Consider the following 12,451-nt stretch of genomic DNA (forward strand, 5'->3'; position numbering starts at 1 on the left):
CTGGGAGAGCTGCTGTGTAGGAGGCAAGGCCCAGCTGTGAAGCAAGGCAGGCTGGTGCTAGTGCTGGGTCTTGCGCCTTTTATTGATAGGTTTGGGGCATGCTGTCACCAACTGCAGCTTGTTTGAGAGAATTTAGCAAAGTCTGAAGCCTCAGCCAGGACAGGCCATTCATATGGAAAAGCTGCTGCAAATAGCTTGGTTGGGGCTGCAAACTGGATGGGGTGAGGTCTCAGGGAATCTTCAGGGTGGAGCTAACAGTGTGCTCCAGGCTGATTGAGACCCCACTACAGCTTCCAGGCAGCCCTGTAAGGGGAGATCCCAGCACAGGAACAATTACCCTTGAGAGCACCCCTGTCTGGAAGAAAGCTGCCCCTGAGTTCCTGCCCTGATGCCAGACAAGCCAGTTCCTTCCCATATGTGTCTGAGTCCCCCAGAGCCACCCATTGCTGGAGCTCACAGGTATCAAGTCAGAGTGCATTTGTGCCCCAGCTCTTTAAAAGGAACAGCTGGGTCTCCAGCAGCCTCTGTGTCTCTTAGCCACAATCCCCATTGGTTTTTATAGCCCACAGTAACAGGGGCTTCTCTTCCCAGCTCTGGAACCCGGGGCTGAGGGTCTGGTGTGGGGTTGGGACCCCTTGTTCTTCACAGGCGGCCTCCGCAGAGATGATCTCCCTTCTGATTAAAAAAGTGGCACACGTGACCGACAGGCGTGGCTCAATGGTTGAACATCAACCTATGAACCAGGAGGTCATGGTTCGATTCCGGGTCAGGGCACATGCCTGGGTTGCAGGCTCGATCTCCAGTGTGGGGCGTGCAGGAGGCAGCCAATCGATTATTCTCTTTCATTATTTATGTTCCTATCTCTCTCCCTCTCTGAAATCAACAACGTTATATATATATAAAAGTGGCACACATGGGTGTCAGACCAGCTCGTTCTGCGCCTCCATCCCTCCTACCAGTCTCAATGTGCTTTCTTTACTTTTCTAGTTGTAAAACTTCCATTCAGCCAGCTTTCAGGTGGTTCTGAATGATGGTTGTTCTGTATTTTAGTTGTAATTTTGATGTGGTTGTGGGAGGTAGTGAGTACAGGCGTTCACTTATACCACCATCTTGGTTCCTCCCTGATTGGTTTAATTTCTGATCATGACTTTGTCATCAGTGGCTGGAAGCCAAACAGTGTGCAAGGCTGGGCAGGAAGGAGCAGGCAAACCTATACCTGGAAGAGAGCTACAAGCAAGGACTTTGTGATACTTTGAAATAATATGAAAAATATTACCCTACATTTACCTGCTTTCCTGTCAGATGCAAAATGTTAAGAATTCTTACATAGTTAAGGGTATAGATTTGGCTGTGATTGAGGCAGAAGGATAGAAGGCAGAGCTCTCAAGAGAACACCCCCCGCCACCTCTCGCCTCAGGATTTTTTGTGGTTAGTTTTTAGAATCTCCCACGTGAGCAGACTCAGGTGTTTGGGATTGCAAATCCTGCTTTGGTCTCTTTCCAGTCATGAGGCCTTGTTGAGAAAAATGTTCCAATCTCTTTGGACTTTTCATCTCTACATAGGACATATCTAATTTCCATAACAATACCTTTTCCAGAGGACCTTCTGTGGTTCTTCGGAATTTCTTTAAGGCACATTTCCTGGAAAGGAATCCAGTGACCAGCCTTAGCAGAACCCCTGAGTGTTAATTCTGGAAGAATTATATCAAAGAAAATGCAAATTCATCTCAACAAGGTTGCCCAACATTGTACAACTGCTTGCCACCCCGAATCAGGGTTTTATTGATGGCAAAAAGGAAATGATCATGGTAAAGCATTTTATTTTTCCAACTGAAAATAGTTCCAGTCTTGTATTTGGATGACCAAAGGAATTCTTGCTCAGTGTAAACAACTCAGAAACTAGGGGAGAGTATAAAGAAGAAAAACGAAAAGTAATGGTAATTCCAGCACACATGAAAAGCAATGGTGATACCAATACACAGGAATAACATTCCTGGGAATTCTCCATAATTTGGGATTTTTTTCCTCCGAGTACCCACAAACGCGCAGTTATACTACATACATATATTATATCCACATTCATGCTATATTTGCATTCATACAGCTTATATTTACATTGGCACAGATATGATATATAACATAACATGTAAAAATATATCACATTATATTTTTTCCACTCGCGTGCATTCTAGACTGTATTAACGACACTGGGAACCCCTGACTACACCTATTTAGGGGTGGGGAGGGAACCCCGCCAGAGCGGAAGCCAGCACACTCGGGAGCAGTCAGCCCGAGCATATGAACTACAAGTCCCAGAAGCCCAAGGCGCGGGCCGGGCGACCAGAGTATGTAGAAACTACTAGTACCGGCAAGCAAGGAGCAGACGCCGGGACTACAAGTCCTAGAATGCACTGCTCCCGGATCGCGCAGGGCCCTCTGGGATATGTAGTCGTTGCGGGGAGCTAATTTCTATTCCTTCAATAACAAAGAAAATGCAAATTCCTCCAACGGCCCACCAACGCGACTTCTAACCGGCAAGCGAGAAGCCCGGGCGCACCATAGGGAAGTAAAAACTCTTCGGGGTCCCAACTGTGGCGCGGGAGCAGGAAGCGTGCGCATGCTCGGCGGCTATGGGCGCGGGAGATGGCGCGCCCTGCAGGCCTACAGCGACAGACCCCGCCCTCGCTCCCAGCGCGCCCGTCCGGGGAGTCTGCGCAGATGATGCAGGGTGGAGGGCCGCGGGGAGCGACTCCCAGCGCCTGCGCAGATCAGCGGCTTCTCTCGCGAGGACGGGCGCCATTATCGCATCTCCCCGACAAACACCACGAGAATTCCGCAGCCCACACGGTAATTGCAGCTCCCGCAGCCGGTCGCGTCTCCACCTCCCCCTTCCCGCGGGGCGAGACGAGAGCGAGATCTCCCCTCCTCCCTCCTCCCTTCGCCCTCCTCCGGCCGCGGCGCCCGCGCCCTCCGCCCCCACCCGGACGCCCTGCTCGGCCCGCCAACGGCCCGCTGCCTCCGTCCGGTAGCCCCTTCAGCGCCCTCGGGCCCCGCCTCCCCGTGAGCCCTGCGGGCACCCCTCCTACCCCCGCGTTCCCCTCGGCCTAGTCAGCCCCTCCGGACGCCCCACGGCCTTAGCGCCCCGGGCACCTCTGCCCCCTGCAGGTCTGCGGGCACCCCCGTAACCCCGCCGCTCCCTCCCTCCGGGCGCCCCTCCACCCGGTCAGTCCCCCGGTTTCTGAGGCCCCCCGACCCCCGCGTCCTCGGGCGCCTGGCGCTCTCCCCGCAGCATTCCGACACCGGGGGGCCGGGTCAAAGGGCCGAGCGCAGGCTGCTTTTCTTCCCGGAGAAGACGGTTCCGTTCTTTCCATCAGTTTTCTTTCGCACTTGCAGTCCTCCCGCCCCGCCCCCGCCTCCGCCCCCTGCCCCGCGGCGTCTGGGTAGGACGGTCCGGGTGACTGGCCCGGACCGGGGGCCGCGCCAGCTGCATTGAGACTTGGGGAGCAGCCCTGCGAGAGGGGCTCCCCGCAGACGGCCAGCTCGCAGCTGCGGGAGGGGCCGGCTGGCCTCACTTGTGGGAAACGGGAAACTGCAGACGCCCAAGACCCTTCGGTGGCCGCCCCTGTCAGCCCCCTTCCCGCTCGGTGTTACCCGGCGGGGCATGGAGCCCCGAGAGCCAGGCCGCGAGTGGCGTTCGCTGGGTCCGCCCGCGGCTTCCCGGCGGCAGAGGGGGGCGTGCGGGGCCTTCTGGGGAGCAGGCAGCATTAGCCTCGGGGCGGATCCGGCCCAGGGCTCCCCCGCTGGGTGAATGAGGATTTCAGGGTGTGTTTTCCCTTCCCTGTACTTTTTTTTTTTTTTTCTATTTCTGTGGTTTAATCCTTTAAAAATGTGGCCTTAGTTTTTTGCTTTGAAGACACCCTCCCCCCATCCCCCTCCCCCCCAGTCCCGTGCCCGTGCCTTCCACGTCCACTGTGAGCGGATTGCATACATTGCCTTAATAGAGGGCTGATTGGTCTGATGAGATGGCAGGGATTGCCTTGATATTGGAGAAATAAATATTCCCCGAAGAACTGTCAACAAGAGTGACTTCCGAGGATGGAGAGCTTGCCTCTCCCGATCAGGGAGGCCCAGTTTGGCGTCTGGAAGTGGAACAGGTGGCTGCTCGCTAGTTGGTGTGACCTGTTCTCCCCAGATGCCCGCCGAGGACTGTGCGCTGAGACCCGACTGCGCTGGTAGAACGGGCACTAAACTAAACCAGTTGGTGAGAGGGCAGAGCTGTAGCTGGAAGTTTGGGAAACAGAAAAATAACGGGATAGTTGAGTGGTCTTCAGTGAGGGAAACGGTACGTTAGAAAATAGATGATTGGATAACGTAACGTCCAGCTTTTAGGACAACCCTGGGTACAGATAGCCATCCAGTGGTAAAAGGAAACCTGAGAACTGCCTGTAAAGTTCTATCTATTCAGCTCCGTTTCCCTTTTGTCTTGCAGTTAAAATAATATGTTGTTGTCATGTATTCTATCATGGGCTTTAAAACACACATACACACACACACACACACACCTCTGCCGTTAATGTGCCGTGGCAGGGACTGCTAATCATCTCCAGTGTTTCTCATCACAGCGACCCAGTGAGCTACTGTCCTGTTTTATGGATGAGGTGACAGATCCAGAGGTTAAGTGACTTGCCTACGACACACAGGGCCAAGGTTTGAATGTTCTTAAAAAATTAAACATACGTGTATTTAATCTTTTAAAGAATTATACACAATGAAAAACTTACAATGAAAAGCAACAGTCCCCTGTCCCACCTTTCAGTCCCCCTCCTTATATCTTTTTGTTGTTTCTTCAAGAAGTTCTTAATAGCTCTAAATGATAAGCTGATACTAATTTTACACATTTTTGACGTTACGATAGTATGATTTAGCTCTTAATATATTTTTTCTATCTGCTGAATTCACTGTTTCAGTTAACTCAAATTGTAACTATGTAAATACTGTTTGTTAATGCATTTTCCTTCTAATACAGCTGTTTGTTTGTCTGTTGTTTGTAATGGCCTTTCTCTTTGTGTTTCCTGTGTCCATTGACTCCTTACATTGTTTTAACCCTTTGAGTGCCAACCAATATCCTAGGAACTATGCTAAAATTGCCAAGGCATTTTTGCTGATTTTACAGCAGTTTAGGAAAAAAATTATGAGTCGCAGGTAAATGAAGTTACATATCCAAAAACCTAAGGAAACCTTTACTACATTTGTTTTCTGCACTTAAGTGCCATCTGTTAATAAAGAGTGAACTACTAGCATCTAACAGTGACACTGCAGGAGGCTCGTGATAGCGCTCCCGGCACTTTTGGCGAAAGTCAGGAGGAGCGCGGTCGTGCTCCCTGGCACTCTAGGGGTTAAATTCTCAATATAGTGTCAAATCTCTTCAACCTTCCTGGTCCCCTCCAACCCTCTGTCCTTTTTCTAACCTGGATTAACTGCTCCATGCCAGCACAGGCATCATCCTGATATTTTCCTTTGTTATACATCTGGACTTGTTCAGGACTCCATATTTTAATCTTGGCTTTTTTCATTTCAATGAGAGCCTTTGGCCAAGTAGCCTTATTCCTTTTGGCTAACTTTTTAGGATCCTTTTTCATTTCAGGACATTTCCAGCATGCCAAAGGATGTGCTCTTTGGTCCTGGGGTCTTGTCCTTCAGCTCTGGGAAAGTCTCTTGTTTCATTTATTTGAGAATTTCTTCTGCTCTTTTTTACAAGTTCCTGCTAGTTTGATAATGGACATCTTGACCTCCTGAATCTATCTTTATCTTCTTCCTGTGTCATTTTATTCTTATATCTGAGAGAAGACTTCAATTTACCTTCTAATTCTATTTTAAATTAGAGGTCCAGTGCACAGATTTGTGCACCGGTGTGTCCCTTGGCTTGGACTGCGCCCGCTCACAATCCAGGACCCCTTGGGGGATGTTGGACTTCTGGTTTTGGTCCAATCCCCACAGGTCAGGCCGAGGGATCCTAGCTGTGGACGAATCCGTGCACTGGGCCTCTCGGATGCATATAAGATCTTTGGTTAATCTCTTCCCGCCCTCCCCCTCTCCCCTTCCCTCGGAGATCCATCAGTCTGTTCCATGTTTGCATGCCTGTGCATTGAGCATCTGCCCCCTGGTGGTCAGTGCATGTCATAGCTACCAGTTGAACAGTCGTTTAGGCTTTTATGTATATAGATTTTTTATTTCCATAATTGAAATGTTAATTTCCAAGAGTATATTTGTTTTATTCCTTTTTCATAGTAGCTTATTTTTTTATAATGCATTATCTTCTTGACACTGAGGATACAAATAAGGATTGTTTCTTTTTTTTGTTTTCTAATTTCTTGTTTCGTTTAATGTTGCTGTTGTCTTTTAAAAAAATACTGGCTTCTTGCTTCGTATGGCAAGTACTCCTCAATTATTGGTAATTGTTGTCTAAAGCAAGAGGAAACTGGCAGATCTAAGTCTGTGGGGCTGGTTTTGAAAATGTGTGGGTTTCCCTTTGGGTGATTGGGAACTTGTGCTTGGACCTGGAATGCCAGATGGCTTGAGAGATTGTATCTGGGCCTTTCAGCAAAAGGAAGACCCCTTTGGTTGGGGGTGTCCCACTTGGTCTAGAGCAGTGATCGCCAACCTTTCAGACCTCACGGACCACTGGTTGGCAACCGCTGCTCCAAAGGTTTCCTTAAATCAGCAGTCGCCAACCTATCAGACCACCAGTGGACCACCTGTTGGCGACCACTGATCTAGAGGGCCTGTTGTACAGCTCTTCTGTACCAGGACTGTCTTCTGTGTGCAGGCGCAGACTTCGAGTTCTGCTGAGAGTCCTGGGTTTTGGGACCCAGCATGCTGCATGTGGGCTTAGAGCCCTCCTTTGGTTGTACCCACTCTTGTATGCTGTACTTGCTGTTTCCTATGTCATCGTTAGATTCTCTTTAGTCTGCCAGAAATTTGCAGTCTCTTGTCTGCCTTATTTTCTTTCTTGCGGGTTTATTATATACTGTTAAATTCATTTTAATGGGATGAGCAGTGATCACATGTGAACAGCCAGTTCCTTGCTATGAGCCAGAATTCCAGAACCTGTTCTCCATATCACTGTGCTCCTCCTCTCTCCAGCCTCCCAGCGGTCTAGGTGATGATGCCCACGTCAGTGGGACATGGGGCCAGTCATGATCCCCATGGCTGTTTGCATATTGCAAGTGTGGGTGGATGGTGTTTGTTCCCTGTGGAGGTTCTTCTGGCTCTGCAGCCTTCGAGTGGGTGCCAGGCTTATCTGGGGAAGGGCAATCATAGATGGGTCTTGTAGCAAAGATTGTGATTTCAGATTCTTTAGTCAGCTTTCACTCTCAGTGTTCTAGGAGAGCCTTTCAGCATGCCAAAGTTTAAGGAATGCCTCTAGATAAGCAGTGATTACTGAACAAAGTGTAATTGTGATGCATTTTAGTCTATTGTCCTTTGAAAGTTGCACACAGTGAAGTGCATCAGCTGTGTTTGCCAAGGCCTTGCTAGTGAAGTGGTCCACAGGCCAGCAACATCACCACACTAGGCATTTTAGGGAAATGCATGTTCCCAGGCCCTGCCCAGACATATGGAATTAGAATCTGCAGTTTTGTAAACTTAATTTTGAAGTAATTTTACAAAAGAGTTGCAAAAATTGTTTAGAGGGCTTCCCTGCTCCCTTCACCTACTTCCCCTAATGCTGACACCTTACTAATCAAATATCCTTAGGAAAACCAGAAAATTAACATATCGGCACAGTATATTAACTAAATTATAGTCCTTATTGAACTTCATCAATTTTCCACTAATATCCTTTTTCTGTTTCAGGATCTAATCCAGGATCCCACAATTTATTCAGTTGTTACGTCTTCTTAAATCTCCAATCTGTGGTATTACATAGTCCAAAAGTATCTTTCCCAAGATATTTGTAGATTGCAAAGGAAAAATTAGTAGCATCACAGTGAAAAAACCCAGCAGATACCGCCTTAACATCACCACTAATAATACATAATAATATCAGGTATGATCCACTGAGACGAAATGCATACCCTTAGTCTAATCATGAGAAAACTCAGGGGGACATTTGCCAAAATACTGCCGAGTGCTTTTTAGAAATGTCCAGGGTTTTTTTTGTTTTTGTTTTACTTAAACATTTATTTTCTCATAGTTTTGGAGGCTAGAAATCTGATATCAAGATGTCAGCAGGTTTGGTTCCTTCTCCAGCCTTTCTGGTTTGCAAATAGATGGCGGCCACCTTGTATCCTCCCATGGTCTTTCCTTTGTACATATTTGTCTGATGTCTCTTCGTTTGTCAAAATTTTCTTATAAGGATACCAGTCAGGTTGGATTAGGGTCCACCTTAATGGCTCATTTTAACTTAACCCCATCTTTAAAGGCCCTGTGTCCAAATACAGTTACATTCTGAGTTACTGGGACTAAGGTCTCAACATGAATTTTTTTTGGGGGGGGGACACACACACAATTCAGTCCATAACAGGTGACAATATGGCAGATTTACTTTTCCTAAATAATATTTTCTACAATTTCTATAATGTTTCATTATTTTACAAGGAACCTAATATTCTTCCTATATAATAAAAGCCAAATATGCTAAGTGTCCGGTCCTCCGTCCAGCCAATCAAAGTGTAATATGGTAATGATATGCTAAGGCTGCTCAGCTGCTTGCTATGATGTGCACTGACCACCAAGAGGCAGGCAGTCAACCGGTCGACGGGTCACTATGTCGTGCACTGACCACCATGGGGCAGACGCCCCGACTGGTAGGTTAGCTTGCTGCTGGGGTCCAGGCAATTGGGACTGAGTGAGACATGCTGGACATGCCCTGGAGTCCTGCAGTCCCTCCCCTGCTGGCCAACCTCCCGCATCCCTCCCCGGCCCCGATCGTGCACCGGTGGGGTCCCTTGTCCTGACCTGCGTCCTCTTGCAGTCCGGGCCCCTCGGTGGATGTCGGAGGGCCCGTTTTGGCCTGATCCCGCAGGCTAGGCCGAGGGACCCACTGGTGTACAAATTCATGCACCAGGTCTCTAGTCCTATATAAAAAAGAGTAATACGCAAATAGACCGAACAGTGGAACAACTGGAACGCCTGTGGCCCCTTGCCCTGGCCAGCCCAGCCTCCGAGTGGTTGCCCCCACTCCAGTTGGGGGCGGGACCGGCTGGCAAACCACCTGTGGCCTCTCACGCCTGCCAGCCCGCCCCTGATGGCCGCCATTGGGGCGGGCCGGCTGGAATCCACCAGTGCACAAATTTGTGCACCTGTTCTCTAGTGTGTGTGTGTGTGTGTGTGTGTGTGTGTGTGTGTGTGTATATAGACACACATACACATATACATATATGGCTAATATGCAAAGTGTCCCTTGGGAGTTTGACCAGGAGACTGGGAGTTGAATCACTTGCTATGATGTGTGCTGACCACCAGGGGACGATGCATAACATGGCAGGTGACCAATGGCAGATGGGTGCTGAGGGAGTGAGGGAAGGAGGAGGCAGGGAGGTGGGGAACCAGATAGGTTCTGATCGCTGGCCAGGCCTAGGGACCCTACCGGTGCATGAATTTCATGCACTGGGCCTCTAGTTATTTTATAATTTGGAAAAGCAACAATATTAGAACAAAAGTATTTGTGTTTACATTTAAAATACAGTTAGAATCTATGTGTGATAGTTAGAGATTTTTCATTTTCATGAAATGTCTTCTGGACATTTGAAAGTCAAGGGATGCCGGACAATTATTGTGAAGGATTAACCCAAGCATTACAGGATGTACAGCCCCCCCTCCCCTTACAGTTGCCAGTGGCACCTCTTCTCCATCACTTGGGCAACCAAAAAATATCTCCCATGGTTGAAAAAAAGTCCTTTGATCATCCCACTTTAAAGTATAATTTTATACTAATATTTGCAAATGTTTTCTCGCCCCTTTAAAGTAACCGAGGAAGAAATCATGCTAATTACCTTTGGCTGTGCCAGTGGGAAGGTTGTGTCTCAATACTGGCAGTTTCATGATAGCTAAAGTTGTCTAAAGACAATGAATCCTCTTTTGCTGCAGTTTATCCAAATTACAGTCTTGATGCTCAGGAGAAAATATAATAATAGCAAAAGGGTAGTGAACCTTGCATATATGTCAGACACTGTCCTAGTTCTCTACATATGCAAAAATTCATTCATTTGCAATAACCCTGTGTGGTAAACGCACCTGAATTAAGTACTTTACAAATATTATGGCATGTGATCGGCAAAGAAAAAATGAGATTGCTACAGATTTGGAAACTAAGGCTCAAATCTCTCTTGGGAAGCAGACAGCTTATATGTATATACTTTATTACATGTACAAAATAATGTCAAACAAAGTTATTGCCACAATGAAAATGTAGAGAACCAAAGAAATGCTGTGAATATATTTTCTAAATCGATTTAAGTTAGCAGTCAACCACTCACTGAATATTGTGAGGTTCTGAGTTACTTATCTAATAAGCTGTATTGTGGAGAAGTGACATACTGGTTTTCCCCAGATGTTATTGTAAAACAACTCAATTGGGCTAATAGTAGCCCCAGTTTTGTGAACTGATATTTCTCTCCTAAAACAGAAGCAATATTGTGACAAATCCAATAAAAGGCTTTATTTTTATTTTGTTTGTTTGTTTGTTTTATTTTATTAAGAGAAGGCAGTTCCAGAGATTTTTGAGAAAACTAATTTTTATGCCCTGAATTCTTGGGGCATCACCGACTTGGTGTAATTGTTAGTATCAGCTGAAGTAAAATCTTACAAAGGCTGTCAGAAAATGCATAAAAGGCAAATAGGTATGGTTTCTAGCATATCCATACTCTTCTGTTGTGGCTTAAAGTTGATCATGAATAATACTTAAGGAAATAAACTTCAGGTTTTGATATAATTGGAAAAAACTATAAACTTTTTAAAATAATATGCTTTATTTATTTTGGAGAGAGGGAGAGAGAAGGGAGAGAAAGAAAAAAATATCAATGATGAGAGAATCGTCAATCAGCTGCCTCCTGCATGCACCTTACTGGGGACTGAGCTTGAAACCTGGGCATGTATCCTGACCAGAAATTGAACTGTGATCTCTGGTTCATAGGTCAACACTCAACCACTGAGCAATACTGGCTGGGCAAAAATTATAAATTTAATAAGCTTTTTTTTTTTTTTTTCCCCCGTATTCCCCCTCACCACATAGTAGTCTGGGGATCTTTGTCTGATCCACTGTTTTGAGTTAAATGCATTTGCTTTTTTCAAGGTTGATTTTCAGGATAAAGCATACAGTTGTTTATCTTAAAACTTAGACTTTTCACAAACATTTTCCTTTTATTATTGTAAAACAACACATCAATGTAAAAGAAAATTCTGAAAGAACCCCTCTAATCCTACCACATTAATGTTATATATGAGAATATTTTTCCAGTTTTTATCTGCAAAAGATATTTTTAACATAATTTGTCTACATATGTACATAATATTTTCAGTGACTTAAAAACATGACAGTTATTTTCCCCATTCCATACTTCTCATGATAATCTAATCCATTTCTTTGAGTGGATGTATCATAACTTGCTTAGCAGTTTTTTTATTGTTGGTCATTTAGGTTGTTTCTAGTTAATCTATAGATGGAATGTGGCCATTAATAGAAGTGCCAGTCTTGAAGGACAGGGAAAGACTCTCTTTGCATTTAAAAAGTTGCCAGGGTTGCATATTCACTTTGATGTTGAAGAAATGCTTCTGTGTTAGATGGTCGTCAAGGAAATAAGAAATAATGAACCACAAATCTTGTTTTGTGTGTTGGTTATTTAGGTGTGCTAGGCACAAGTTCTAGATGATTTTTCATTAATGATTTATTGATAACATCTGTTATAGCTTATTAGCTTTAGTTTTTCTTTTTTTTAAAAATATATTTTATTGATTTTTTACAGAGAGGAAGGGAGAGAGATAGAGAGCCAGAAACATCGATGAGAGAGAAACATCGATCAGCTGCCTCCTGCACATCTCCTACTGGGGATATGCCCGCAACCCAGGTACATGCCCTTGACCGGAATCGAACCTGGGACCTCTCAGTCCGCAGGCCGACGCTCTATCCACTGAGCCAAACCGGTTTCGGCAGCTTTAGTTTTTCTTTACCATCTTCATCTGTCCTACATGTATCCTGAAAACATTAGCTATACAATTAAATGTTACATGATGGTGCAAGACTGACTTTAAAATGCCCATGTACAATAAACATTTTCTCATTTGAAGAAAAGATTTCTGGGGGGAAATACACATTAAGGGTCTCAATGAGAATGTCTCCGATAAAAGTTTTAAAAGCCCTCCCAAAACCAGAAGTAAATAAAGATTGTTATTGTGTTCTCTGATTTCACATAAAAACAGAATCACATAATGAATTGTCAGAAGTGCTCTGAACC

At 45.8% G+C, this 12,451-nt stretch overlaps 1 protein-coding gene across 1 annotated transcript in view; it reads left to right on the forward strand.

The window, feature by feature from the left end:
• Positions 1–2,764: 2,764 nt before the first annotated feature.
• Positions 2,765–12,451, forward strand: part of BANP (BTG3 associated nuclear protein) — a 122,221-nt gene continuing 112,534 nt past the window's right edge. The window contains exon 1 of the mRNA XM_081107994.1: positions 2,765–2,846. The gene's annotated coding sequence lies outside the window, so the exon portion shown is untranslated. The remainder of the gene's footprint in view (positions 2,847–12,451) is intronic.

This window comes from Myotis nattereri (genome assembly GCF_964212035.1).
Source record: "Myotis nattereri genome assembly, chromosome: 15".
In the NCBI taxonomy this organism is placed as follows: domain Eukaryota; kingdom Metazoa; phylum Chordata; class Mammalia; order Chiroptera; family Vespertilionidae; genus Myotis; species Myotis nattereri.